This window comes from Castor canadensis, chromosome 11 (assembly GCF_047511655.1).
Source record: "Castor canadensis chromosome 11, mCasCan1.hap1v2, whole genome shotgun sequence".
NCBI classification, from domain to species: Eukaryota; Metazoa; Chordata; class Mammalia; order Rodentia; family Castoridae; genus Castor; species Castor canadensis.
In genome coordinates this window covers 117,798,918-117,813,087 of record NC_133396.1, presented here as the reverse complement: position 1 = coordinate 117,813,087, position 14,170 = coordinate 117,798,918, and the positions used below count along the sequence as shown (strand labels likewise).

General features: G+C 31.9%; 1 protein-coding gene across 1 annotated transcript in view; it reads right to left on the bottom strand.

The window, feature by feature from the left end:
- The window catches only part of Ush2a (usherin), a 759,580-nt gene that overhangs the window by 633,200 nt on the left and 112,210 nt on the right, over positions 1 to 14,170 (bottom strand). The window lies entirely within an intron of this gene.

Sequence of the window (14,170 nt, the reverse complement as noted above, 5' to 3'; positions counted from 1 at the left end):
AATCTCATAACATTCAGTAACCTCACCCTACTGTACAAAACCCCGAGCCCTGACAGTTTCATGTGTTTTGTCCTTTTGCAACTGCCCAGCTCACCCCTCGAGGTATACTGTCCCTATTTAGGCAGCAGCCCTTATCCTACTTGTCACCAAATGCCTGGAGGTATACTTACGCTTTACTGATAAAACACCTTTACTCTCTTTCTATTCTCTGTGCTTCTTTTGCTGTATGGTTCTTTTGCTACACATGGAGCAGCATCCTTATCATGGACAGAAATCAAGCAACACCTGGAACATTCCAAACCACCAGCAACATCCTATTTCCCCTGATGGTAACCTTCCTTCACTAAGTTGCTCTGACTGCATATCTACAGTCTCTCAAAGGGCAACAGTGTAGTTTTTCCTCTAATTCCATTTGTGTTCAATTTGAATTTCACTTCCAATATTTTCCTTCTTCATGTTCTTTTTATTTTTGTAGGCCAGTTCCCTTTCTTTGAACATTCATGTCCAAAGAAATATAGTTTGCTGACATGTAAAGTATCATATGAGTTTACCTAATAAGAAGGTAAAACCACCACATGCTTCTCTGAACAAATCAAACATAAATGTGCAATAACCAGTTACCCATAGGCTTTGAAAGAAAGCTATGTGATTGTTCACATCAGGATTTACATCTGTTATTTACATGGCAATTTGTGAGTTGAAGAGCTAACAGTTAAGCAATATAAGATAAATAAAAGAGTAGAAAATAAAAATCACTGGTGCTAAGACTATAAAAAGGTCAAAATATTAATAAGACACAATTTTTTCCTAAACTAGTATGGGTGTACATTTTTTCTTTCCATAATTTGGAATATGAGAGTACACCAAATTATTATATAGACTACTATCATTAAATATCATTATTTTATTGCATTATTTCTCATTTTTATAAAATAATTTATTCAACCATTCTGCAATTACTATATATTTACCTTTTTTAAAAAATTGTATTATTTGGGGGAAGTGTGAATGTATCTCAGTATTTCCTTAGGAAAACTAAAAGAGATGCAATGATGCTTTCATTATTAAAAATATTTTTAGGACTTTGTTAATATGGCCAAAATCTTTCTAAAAAAATTAAAGTCAATTATATACCTATCATCAGTGACTGAGAATTGTGTTTTCCCCACATTAAAATCATGTTATCGCTTCTCTATTTTGACTTTAGAAAAAGTATTAATCACTGTTTTATTATGTATGTAAAGCCAAAATTACAAGACAAATAGTGCTCATTTATTTCTTGGCTAGAGAGACTTCTTTTTGAAAAAGAAAAGATTTTAAAGTGTTAATGATTTTAAAGGTCATCCCAGATATCAGAATTTTCCTTTTCCCCATAATATAATAAAGATTTATTGATAATTTTAAGATATATTTAATTTATCTTTTACTCTATTGGACAGAATTTTTTACATAATAATTAATTGATATGGTGATAAAGAAATATTTGTTTTTTGTCTGACTTTAATAGAAATGTCCTTAATGTCACAACTTTAATAATTGATTTTATCTAGATAATTTTTATCATTTTAAAGAAGAAATATCTATTGCAAAACAAGACTTTTTTAAAAAAAATAAGAAATTCATTGTAAATTTCATTGACTGTTTTGTTTGACCTGCTGATCTGGAAATCATACAAGTTAATAGATTAATTGGAAACTATGCTTTCACTCTTAAAATAAATTTAGCATCAGTAGTGGTAAATAATACCAATACCAATACCATTTTACTAAGTAAAAATATATTAAGAAGCTTTAATAAATAACATGTTTCAAGTTTTAATAAATATTCATAAAAATAAAGTCAAAATTTTTAATAATCAAAATGTATTTGCATGTATAGAGTTAGTTTTAATACCTAAATAATCAGCAGTCTATAAGATTCCTCATGCTAACATATTATTAATAACACCATAAGGGATTATGTAATCATAAATGCACTGGTCCATGATTTGCTTTGGAAGAAGCAACCTACAGACTAGACCAAGACCAAAATTTACTTCTGGTTAATTTTTTTCACCCTTATGAACACCTATTTCCTAGGAGCCATCAGATATCATTAGGATATAACTCTTACTTCTTTTAGTAGCATTAAGTATGGGGGAGATATGTTTTCTTGGAGAAAAAAAAAAGGAAATAATAAATGAAAACTCAGTTTCTGACTCCTTGAATTTGAAGGAAAGAAATGAGCTCATTAAGTTCTCTTCCATAGCTCAATTAGCCATGCAAATATCCTCATTCTTAATATTTATAAACCTATCTCTACAACTTCAGTCAAAGGCAAATGTGTTACTACTAACACAATAACCTTCCTTGGGTTTTGGGGGTTTTGTTGCTGTTTTTTATTGATTTACTTCAAAAATATTCTTGTTGAAGAATTTGCTTGCCCAATGGTGGTTTTATTTCTCGAAGTGTGTTCTGAGGAAAAGTTGGTGGAAGTGACAACCAGTGGCCCTGTCACACTGATTACAGATGCAGTTTGTCATCTACAGAGCAACTGCTGGCTTTTGAATGTGGAATATTGCCGCATGACTTAGTGGAGCAAGTCCAGAAAAAGCATTCCTTGGCTATTTCCATGGAACTATGTTTTTCTTTTGCTCTAAAAAATTTCTCACTTGAGATCTTATCCTTATTGTCAGCCTAAAAGCTTTATTGTAGGTAAGACTAGACTAAAGGTTCTATCAATGCTCCAAAGCCACAATCTTGGCCTCTTTCATGCTTAAAATCAAAACCCTAGATAAATATAGGTAACATACTATGTTTTCCTGATAAAGAAAATAACTATAGTTATAATTTTGAATTTTTATTGTTATGCTGGGATAAAAGGGATTTGTAAGGAGAATCAGTGCAGACACTACCCAAAGGAGGGCAGTTTATCCATTCACAGTAGGAGCAGAATATGTGCACATCCCATTGGATCTAGAAATTCCACTGTGATTTCAGGACAGTAAGTTTTTAAAGCTTCTTGTGAAAGATTTGTGCGAATGGGTAGTGATAATAGTGAAGAAAAGGAAACAAGTTCAATGTCCAAAAGTAAGGAAATAGTTTTTTTAAAAAGTCATGCATATTCAAAGAAATATAATGCAAACACTTGTAAAAATACTCAGTTTGAATTTTAAAATCAAGTGAAAATAGCAATGTAGAATATAATCCTATTTTCTCAATAAAGATGTATTTATATTTAGATACAGAGATACAACTTTAAGAAGATAAAGACATGCCATAAATGTATCCACAATAATATACAGTGTAAATGATAGAAACAGATTATTTTTAAGAAGGTTACCAATGGGTATTAGGGTTACAAATAACGTTTACTTTGTATAACTTCATTTTTTTCTACAGGGAACATTTATTGTTAATGTATTAGAATTAAGGATAAATAAAATGGTTACAAGAAAATTACACATCATTTGCATTATTTGCACGAAGTATTTCACTAAGAAAATTAAATGTTCATTTTATTTTACGCAGATGAGAGACAAACTTGGATAAGATGATTTTCAAGTATGATGAAAGTGGAAAGAATTAAATAATTCATAGTAAAAAGAATTGAATTTTTTATGATACAATTTTTTTCAAATCAATACAATTAATATATAGAAGCACAGATTTTGAGAGATGACTGCAAAATTTCTGTTTTAAAATTTGTTTTAAAACTAACACAACTAAATGACTCACTGACATTGATTGTGGCCTTTGATCCTAAGGCTAATTCTACACTACTATCATTTTGTGTTGTTTACAAAGACAGATAAAATAGACGGGATGCTTTGTAGTCAATCCTTTGATTATAAAGCTTCATAAAGGTATTAAATTTTGGTTTCATAATTATGTTTTTTCATAACTCCTTTCAGACAATACAATGAAACCTATGACAAAATGGAAGAAACAGTAATTGGTAAGTGCATTATCAGTAAATTTTTGAATTTTCATCCATAGTTTTTATCAGTGACTTTAAAGTTTCATTTAAAAGATGGAAATATATGCATATCTTATATTTTGTGTACACCCTGAAGCAAATGACTTACTATTTTGTGTGTTTCCAATTTCCAGCTGATCATTTGTCACCTTTAATTATGTTTCAGTTTCTTATGTGTCAACTGGATTCCTACTGATATATCCCTGGATGCCCAAATTATAAGATTAGACAATGGCTGTATCAGGGTCAAGAACCTTGATCTCTGATTCATTTAACTGCTTTCATTTTGATAGCTTCTTAAAGGCTACTAATCAACTCCACTGAGTTGCAGCCAAATACTTTGACAAGTTCAGGTAGGAAAATCATAGAATAACCATTGAATCTGGAAGACACTGATGAAATTTACTTTATTACATTATATTCTAATAATACACAGTGACATTTCCCTCTTCTGGATCATTGAGCAGGAATACAGTGCTCTTCTGTTACTATCACAGAGTAACAAGACAGTCTTTCAAAGATCATCCACAGGCCCTAAGCATTTTTGTCAACCCCACTCCCATCAGTCTAAAGTTGATCACTTATTTCTTAATGCCTTCACATTTAGGTTTACAGAGAAGCTACACATTTTCATAAAGGAAAACGTAAAGTAATTTATGTATAGGAGAAACTCATTTATTCAGTTACTTATCCAACAATCTTAAATGCCTATTAAGTATTTTTGAAGAACAGAGGGATAAAATGTCCTCTTAGTCAAAGATGCACACAGGAAGTCCACAGGAAGATTAGAAGCCAGGGGTAAGGTTCTTCTTGCAAGGGACTCCTTTAGGTCTGACTCAGTTGCCTTTGAAAACTTAAGTTCATAATGATGACAGTGAGCCATCAAAAACAATTTAACTTGTCCTCAATATTATAGATTAAGAAAACAGAGAAGTTAATCTGTTTTTGAATGATTTCAAAACAATGGATAAAAATATTCTTAAGTATATATTTTAAAAAGTCATAACTGACAAACTTACAAGAATTCTTCAACAAAGGTAAACAAATAAAATTATGGGTTTTTTTCCTTAAGTCTATTACATCCCATAAGGGCTAAAATTTTAAGGACACAAAGGATAACCATGTGTGATATCTTCTTTTATTAGCCATTTATAGAGAAAAGCATATTTGGGCTATACATTAAAAATCATTGCTGTTATTACAAAATATTGTGATAGTTAATTTACTGATCAGTTTTCACTTAAGATGGAGCTTCTTGAACCAGGAACTGGATTTCACTGACATAATGAATCATACCACAGTGTCTAGAACACTGCAATTGTTCAATAAATGTTCACTGAGTCAGGGAATGAATGCATTAATGACTAAGGAATTAAATGAATGGATGATGCAAGAAAAGGGGGAGTTATTTCTCTTTCTACCCTCAGTAATAAAACACCACAAGTACCTTTCCCATGCAATACTTTCCATGCAATAAGAATAGATCAGATGCATAGTGTCAATCATTATTAGCTGGCTAAATCTTTCCAACAACTTATGAAGTAGGTTACCTCCATTTTACAGGTGAGAAAACTGAGGACTAGAGAATAAAATTAACTAATTTCCCAAGGTCACCTACTACAAAGTAAACTAGAATTTTAAAATTTCTGAGCACAGAAATTTTTCTAGTGCCTATAAAAAGTCCTTACACATTAAAGGCACTCAGTTCATGCATCTGGGTTTTCTCCTGTAGAGCCCTTGCTCCTAATCACCATGCTGTACTGCTCTAAGAGTGAATATTCTTTGAGGAAGGGTAAGAATTCAGTCCATCCTTACTTTCTGCTCAGAATCCAAACTGAACCACAGAGCCCTGAAAACCCAAGGACAGTCTTTCCATTCCTAACCAGAAAATTTAAAGATGTCTGTATGGAAAGTGAAGGAAGCAGTCTGCTTCTATCAGAGAGATTATGCAGTGCTCATGTTTTAGAGCTCAGTGCAATGCTACCTACTGGATTAAAGCAGGTAATTTGTCAAACTATTCCCAAGTGGCTTAAATGAGTTGGAGAACCTCTGAAAATTATGAAATTTTTCTTTTCCCCTAGGTAGAAACCAGCCACACATGTTGGGAATTATAAAAACCTAAATCTCTAGTAATAATAATTATCCTACAACTCTTTTGGAGGTTCCTTTCTCCTTTGGATGGAGCAATTCAACTATAATTCAAATAATGCAATTTCAGAGTTACTTCTTTTAGCTACTGGGTAGAGGAAATTATCCCTATAAAAATAAAAACTTTATTATACTCATGTAACTTGTTCCACTCAATGAGTGTTTAGGTATCTCTAACAGCAAAGGTAATATTAGATAATCTTATTTATTATCAATGATTGACTTTGGTGAGCATGACATAGATAAAGGTCCTAATTACAGAGAGAGTCTCAATAGAAAACGGCTCAGTGTTTTGTATGTAATAGGTGACCAATTGATCTACAGTTGATGAACGCAGGAGTAAAGGATGTGTTTGCCTCTGCATTTATGGTGTGATACTGGACTTTATCGTAATGTGACTATTATTTAATTAAATAGTAACATTATATGTTTAATTGCAAATACTTTTACCTAAAGATGTTTACTTATGAATTATGTCATTTCAATTAGCAATCCAAACCAATTGCCATACTTTGCCTTTGAGAAGACAGAAATGATGAAGTATTTATACCTCAATGACATATTCAATTCTCAGTAATTATCTTTCCTCTAAGTAGAAATTCATATATAACTAAAGTGTCCACTTACCTGCTCTTTAGTTACTGAAATTAGTAGCATAAATTAAATCACTACTAATAGTTTTGGACAATTCTGATTAGACAGAGTTGACAATACAATGATCATGAACACTTAATATATACATATATATCCTTATAAAAATAAAAATATCAATGATCATGAACTCTCTCTCTATCTATCTATCTATCTATCTATCTATCTATATCCCATCCAGCATTACAACTTGTAAATGTGGTGGCTACATTTAGAAACTTTCTAACCCTGACAACAATACTACAATATCAACTAAGCAATGTCTTGTTCTATAATTCTATAAGAAAAGAAAAATGGAGAATTGGAAAATTACCCAATAAAATCAATTTTAACAATATGTGAAACAAAATCTGCATTTGGAAAACAAAACAAGGCTTTGGGCAGAATTATTTGTATACTTCTTCAGCGCACCTATTACCTCTATGTTAATATAACTGATAGTCTATGCATTTTTCATGTGCTTTATTTATCTAGTTAGTTTTGAGGTATTGGGGTTTGAACTCAGAGCCTCACACTTTGAAGGCAGGTGGTCTACTGCTTGAACCACTCCACTAGTCCTATAGTCTTTGCACTTTTAAGCACGATTTTCTGACTACGCTTTTTAAATACAAATGTGTGCATCTAATGGTTGAAAGACAGGGAGCCATTTGCATGAGGAATCTGGAGTCTTCCTTGTTAATTATGAATACATTGTGTTGCTTGCTATTTGATTTCTTCTTTGGCCTGCGTACCTTCTTCCTTGTTAACTAAGGGACTTGTTTTGTATATTAAATTTTAAAAAAACCTATATGGACACACTGTGTTCCCCTAAGAGTCCAGAAGAAGGACTTCAGGATTTGCAGATAGTCACTGTGCCAAAATAATTCTATTTTATTGCAGCTTAAATAATTTGAGTGTATTGATATTCCAGGAAATGTGTTGTGAAGTAGAGATTACATTTATATAAAATTACTTTTACTATTTACTATAATGGAACTCAGTGAAGAAAATATGTTTTTTATGAAACTAGTCAAAATAATACATATCATACAAATATAAATTGATATATTAAAAAGCATAATGAATGATTGCTGTTTTGTAATTTTTAAGAAACTCTAAACATCGCTTACATGAAAGTCATTTGAGTGGCCATTTGTGTATAAAGGAGTTTCATATTGGATGTGTTTTCTCATACTGGATTTGACAGCAGCATTAGTAAGAGTCCTTCAAATAATACTGCTGCATTTAAATTTTTCTTTTAGAATTAAAAATGTCTATGATATTTATATTACCTGTTAATTACTAATTGTCAGCCAGAATCATTTGTTTGCACTGAAGTCATCTCTATTTATTATACCAATTAGTGTCTGCCAGGGAATCTTTTTTGAATTTCACAAATGAAGGTCCTTCAATATTTTCAAATACTTGCATCTGTAATCAAGGCATAATGGCTGTTCTCTAGTATAATGTTGTACACAAAGATGACATTTAATAAATATTTGTTGAATGAATAAAGCTATCAAGTGATCAATCTTCACAAAAGAACTCTAAATGTTCACAACAATCATGAATTTAGTAATGGTTATTCCAGACTGAATTAGTCACTTCCATGCTGTCTTCAGCAATAGAATTAATGCTTAACATAGATTGTGTGTATTCCTAGTAAGTAAATCATCATATTTTAGGAAATTAATATTGCAAGTTTAAGGTAAACTCACTTACATGTGACATAAAAGCAAACTGTACTCTTATTCATCAACTTTAAAAATAAGACTACCATTAGCATTCTCCTCACTGATAGTATTTGAATTCAGCAGTGTACATACACAGTCACGTCTTGATATTTGCACTTTACATTTGTGTATCACTTAGTAACGTGCTATTGTTTTTCATGCTTTAATATTACAAATGATATATAGTGCATGGATTATTCCGAAACAAGTTTCCTACAGTCCTGATTGAGATGTCTGGTCATGTTGAGGTAAAGGCTATATTCATTCATATTCACTGCTGTTCAATCTTTATATTTGAAAACTATTTTCCACAGTGTAGCACCTTCCTGTCAGTGGTTATAGGCACCTGGTTCATATCTTTTAATGCTTGCTATCCTGATGGGTATAAATGTTAGTTTAGTGAAATCAACTTTTTTGGGGAGTGGCAGCTTTCCTCACTTCTGGCCTCTTTGGTGAATCATGTGTTTTGTCTACTTTGCTTTCTTTAATAAATATTCATGTATGAAAAAGGAAAAACTAGACATGTTGAAACTATTCCAGGAATGGAGGCAGGTGGGATAAAGGAAAATGATGGAGAGGATGAGTTCATCTATGGTATATTGTAAGAACTTTTGTAAGTATCACAATGTACCCCCAAACAGCAATAATATAATTTTTTTTAAAAAACCTTACTTTAAATAGTGCCTATAATCCTAGCTACTTGAAAGGCAGATATCAGGAGTACTACAGTTCAAAGCCAGCCTGTGCAAATAGTTCTTGAGACCCTATCTTGAAAATACCCAACACAGAAAAAAGCAGGTGGAGTAGCTCAAGAAGTGGAACACTTGCCTAGCAAGCATGAGGCCTGAGTTCAAACCTCAGCTCTGCAAAAAAAAAAAAAAGTTACTTTGTCAGCCTCAAGTGTTAGAATGCTAATATTGATGGCTAATCTGAAGCTTTCCATATTTTTCTTTTGGATTCTAGGGGCCTATTCACAACTTGATATTTCAAATTTTAATGCAGCCACATTTACTAGTTTCTTCCTTTATAGCTCGTACTTCATGTATCCAGAGGTAATAAATACATACTGTATTTTTGGTGTTCTTTTGAACATTTATATCATATTTTGTAAATATGCATTTTTGTTATAAATATCAATCCAATTTTTCCTATGAATAATGAATTTCCTTACAATTATTTAAGTAGTTTCATGAAAGTGAAATGCCCTCATCCATGTGTTAATGATTCCTTTGTGGATCCTTGATCCTATTTTTCTAATTATTCTATCTTCAAAATAAGACTTGATACCATCAGGTCTTATCCTTATTTTATTCAGATTTACTTGTGTTGGTTTTGTTCTTCCTACCATTATTATATTAGACCCAGTTTATCAATTTACAGAACATAACTGTACTGATAGTTTGGAATCCAGTTGAATTTATATTATGATTAGAGAGAACTTACATCTTTGCAATATTAAATCTAGTACATGATGTAGCTCTCCAATAATTTAAATATTTGAATGTTTTAATTGTGTTTTATCCATGCATATCTTCTTGGTAGATTTTCCTAAAACTCCTGTAATTATCTGTTCCTTTAAAATTAAATTTCTGTAACCTTAAAGCGATAGAGGTCAACACGAGAAGGGGATCAGGAATCAGTGTAAAGATCAGTTAGAGATGAATCATCCTGGGTTGTAACACATTTGTACATGAAAGCAATGCTAGGAATCTCTCTGTATAGGTGTCCTTATCTCAACTAGCAAAAATGCTATGTCTTTCTTATTACTGCTTATTTCTACTCTTCAACAGAATTGGAGAAAAGCTCAGAACAGGTTCTCCCGGGAAGTGAAGGGGGGAGGGGGGTAATGGTGGAGGCGGGGGGCAGGGGGGAGAAATGACCCAAACAATGTATGCACATGTGAATAAATGAATAATAAAAATAAAAAATTTTAAAAACAATTAAATTTCTGTTAATGATACTGGTATATTAGAGGCAATAGATTTCTATGTATATGTCCTATATCTAGGTACCTTATTGGCCTCTTTTTGTAATACTTAATAATTCATCTAAAGACTTTCTTCCTGAATTTTCTATGTCAATAGTCTTGTGTGTTTGCTGTCTCAAGAACAAACACTGGCAGATAAGCTTCTTTTCAATTCTTTTAAGTTCTTATTTCTTTATCTTATATTGAGCTAGCTAAAGTCTCCAGCTCAATCTTATAGTCATCCTTGTTTTATTTCTGATTTTTAAAAGGACTTTTTCAAGAGAGCTGCCATTATATGTTCTGTTGTTCTTAGAAACTTGAAGGTGCACTTTGTCAAACTAAGGAAGCTTTCAGTTCGGTGTATTCTGAAAATATTTATCCCGATATGTGTTAGATTTTTTCAACTGCTTTTTTCTGAATCTATTGAAATGACCATCTGTTGTTTTCCTCCTTCATATGTTAGTGTGGTAATTTATATTAATATATTTTTAATCTTAAATTATGCTTGCATTCCTGGGAGAAACTCAATTGAGTGTGTATGTGATCACCTTAGAATTTTCAGCTTAGGTTTACAAGTCTGGCTGTTACACATTTTTGTGCGATACCCTCATTTTATTTTTTTCTGACCTCCACACTTCAATTGGCAAGTTCAAAATAAAGACCTGTGCCTTCAGATAAAACTTTAACACACTATGTATGTAGCATTTATTTTGCTTCTGTTGCCTTCTACCATCACACCACCAACTCTTAAGTGAAACCTTATTCCTCAGGAGTGGTGATAGTTTCATTTTGCTTATAGATGCAGTAGTGCTTAGCAGATGAGTACTCAATAAATTTAATTGCACTAATAAAATGCTCAAAAAAATTCATTGGGGATTTCCCTCTTGATTTTTCTTGACAAGTCGTATTTACAACTATTTAATGCCTACAAAATATTTTGACTGCATAGCATATATAATTTGTAGCCAGGTGCCGTGGCTCATGCTTATAATTAAGTTGATACTTGTTGGAAGACGCAGATCAGGAGGATTGCAATTTGGAGGCCAGTCCAGGGGATTCGGGAGAATCACTAGGAGGATTGTGGTCTGAGTCTAGCCAAAACTCTGAGACCCTACCTCAAAAATAACTAAAGCAAAATCTGCAGAATAAAAGGAATGATTGACAAGTCCACTATAACTGTAGAGGATTTTATTGTATCTCATTCAGTTACTGATCAAGCAGGTCATCAAAAAATACTCCAGAAATCCTCAACAATTGAGAATTGGACAAATTTTAAGCTGAAGTTAACAGATGCTTGTTTCCAACAATGAGAAAGTATATATATGTCAAGATCAGATGGAAAATTATTAATGCTAATCATGGATTTATGAATCCATAAATCTAGTCTCAACAAATTGTATATATAGTAGTTATAAATATAATATACTTAATTATATATATATAGTTAAGTGTATATATAAATATATATATATATATATATGGCAGTACTGACAAACTCAAAGCTTTGTGCTTGCTGGGCTGACATGAGTCTAGTGGTAGAGAGTCACCCTCCAGTTCTATCAGATTTTGCTTTATACTTTTGAAACTATGTGATGATATGCATATAAGTTCAGAAGTATACACTTGAGCCACACACCCAGCCATTTTTTGTTTTAGTTATTTTTTAAGTAGGGTGTTTCATTTGTGTCCAGGCGTGATCCTCTTACCTAGGTCTCCCGCATAGCATGTAGTACCATGCCAGGTGAGATGTGATCTCACTAACTTTTTGTCCAGGCTGGCCTTCTACTGCAATCTTGCTATTTAATGGTTTTTGATTTGTCCCTGAGACACTGTCTCATCCTAAACCAGACTCTGCTCAGATTATAGCAGGATTTTCTTTCTTTTCCAGTCTGACAATATCTAAATTCTAATCTGTTATGGTTATTGAATTTTTGTGTACTATTTTTATGTACTATTTACCCGTTTTTCTTTTCCTCTCCTCTTTGCCTTATCTTGGAATGAGAAAATTGTTTGTATTCCTTTTCATGCTCTATAATTTGGGACCCTGCATATTACATTTCACAGCTTTGAGTGAGTTATCTTTAGGAATGAAAATACTATTTGAAGTTTGAAATTACTCCACTTTCTCTGAATAATCTAAGGATCTTTGATCTCTTTAAATAAAACCATTCTTAGATGCTATTTTTTTCTCACATATTTTTCTTTTTAGATCAGTTTTCAAAAGCAAAATTGAGCAGAAAATAGAGTGCTCTCTCTCACCTCCATATACAGCCTTCCCCACTATCTACACCCCCCATTTTGGTTATATCTGTTGTGTCAATGATGAACCTACATTGACACATCAACATTATCCAAAGTTCATAGTTTATGTTATGGTTCATTCTTAGTGTTGTATATTCAATGGGTTTGGCAAATGTGTAATGACTTATATTTAACATTATTGTATTACAACGGTTGTTTCACTACCACATAAATTCTCTATAGAAGAATTCTCTGATGCAATTCCTATTCATACCTCCTTCTCCCGTAACCCAGAGTACCATATCAGGAGGATCATATAGGACATAGCTATTTTTATATTGGCCATTTTCATAGAATGATTTGCATTTACTTTAGTTCTTTGATTAGATTTCAGTTTTAACAATCCTGTGTCCAAATACTCCCCAGGTGAGACAGGATAAATTGAGGAGACAGAAGTTAGTTTCATCCTTTCCCTTAAATACTTCTTTAATAATTATTCAGTGGTATCTTGCTTTTCCTACATAAATTTATATTAAATGTATCAATATTTATTTTTATTTACCTACATATTTGCTGACTTAAAAGCTTAAAATTTCTTCTTGCATGTTTTCTGGGAATATTATTTCTCAATGAACTATATATATTCTTTAAAATTCTTTTCTTAAGAGTCTATTGGTGACAATATTGACATATATTTGTTCTTCCCTCCTTTTAGTTGATGGTCTAGATATAATTACAAATGTAGATTTGTTGGTTAGCTTCTCTCTGTAATTCAAAAACACTACCCCATTCTCTTCTGGCTTTACTTGTGGCTATTGTGAAATATAATATTACCAGCTTCTTATAAACCTATGTCTTATAATTTGTCTTTATATCTCTGGCTGCTTTTAGGATCTACTCTTAGTCTTTGGTGATCATAAGATTTATTATATTGGACCTATTTGTACATTTCTTTTTCTGAGCCCCCTTGGCACTCAAAAGAGTTATGTCATCCCTCACCATTGGAAAATTCTTTAGTTTTACCCCTCCAAATACTGTCTTTCATTATATTTTTGTGATTTTATTATATCTACTTATGTCCTCTGTAGGGGAGTGTTAATTTGTCATCATGCTCATATCCTCTTTTTGATGTTTTCAATTTATACTTTAAATTTATTTTATGGACATATCTCAGGGAAAAACTAGTGCAAGTATTTTTAAGGATTAATGACATCACAATATGTCAGAGAAAAAATTACATTTCTGACCTTGCCTCACTAAATGAACTTCAAATAGATTTCACAAAATGAGTTGCCTGAGTGCTAGTTATATAAGAGTGAATTAATTCCCTAGCATTAAAAAAGTTAAATATAATATGAAATACATTTAGAATAAAATCTTTCTGTGAGCAGAGAAAAATAAATAGGGATGAAGTCTGATTATAATATAAATATGATGCCAACTAGTCAGAATGACTCATACTTTTGGATTTCAGTGTTCAAAAGGAATATGTTCT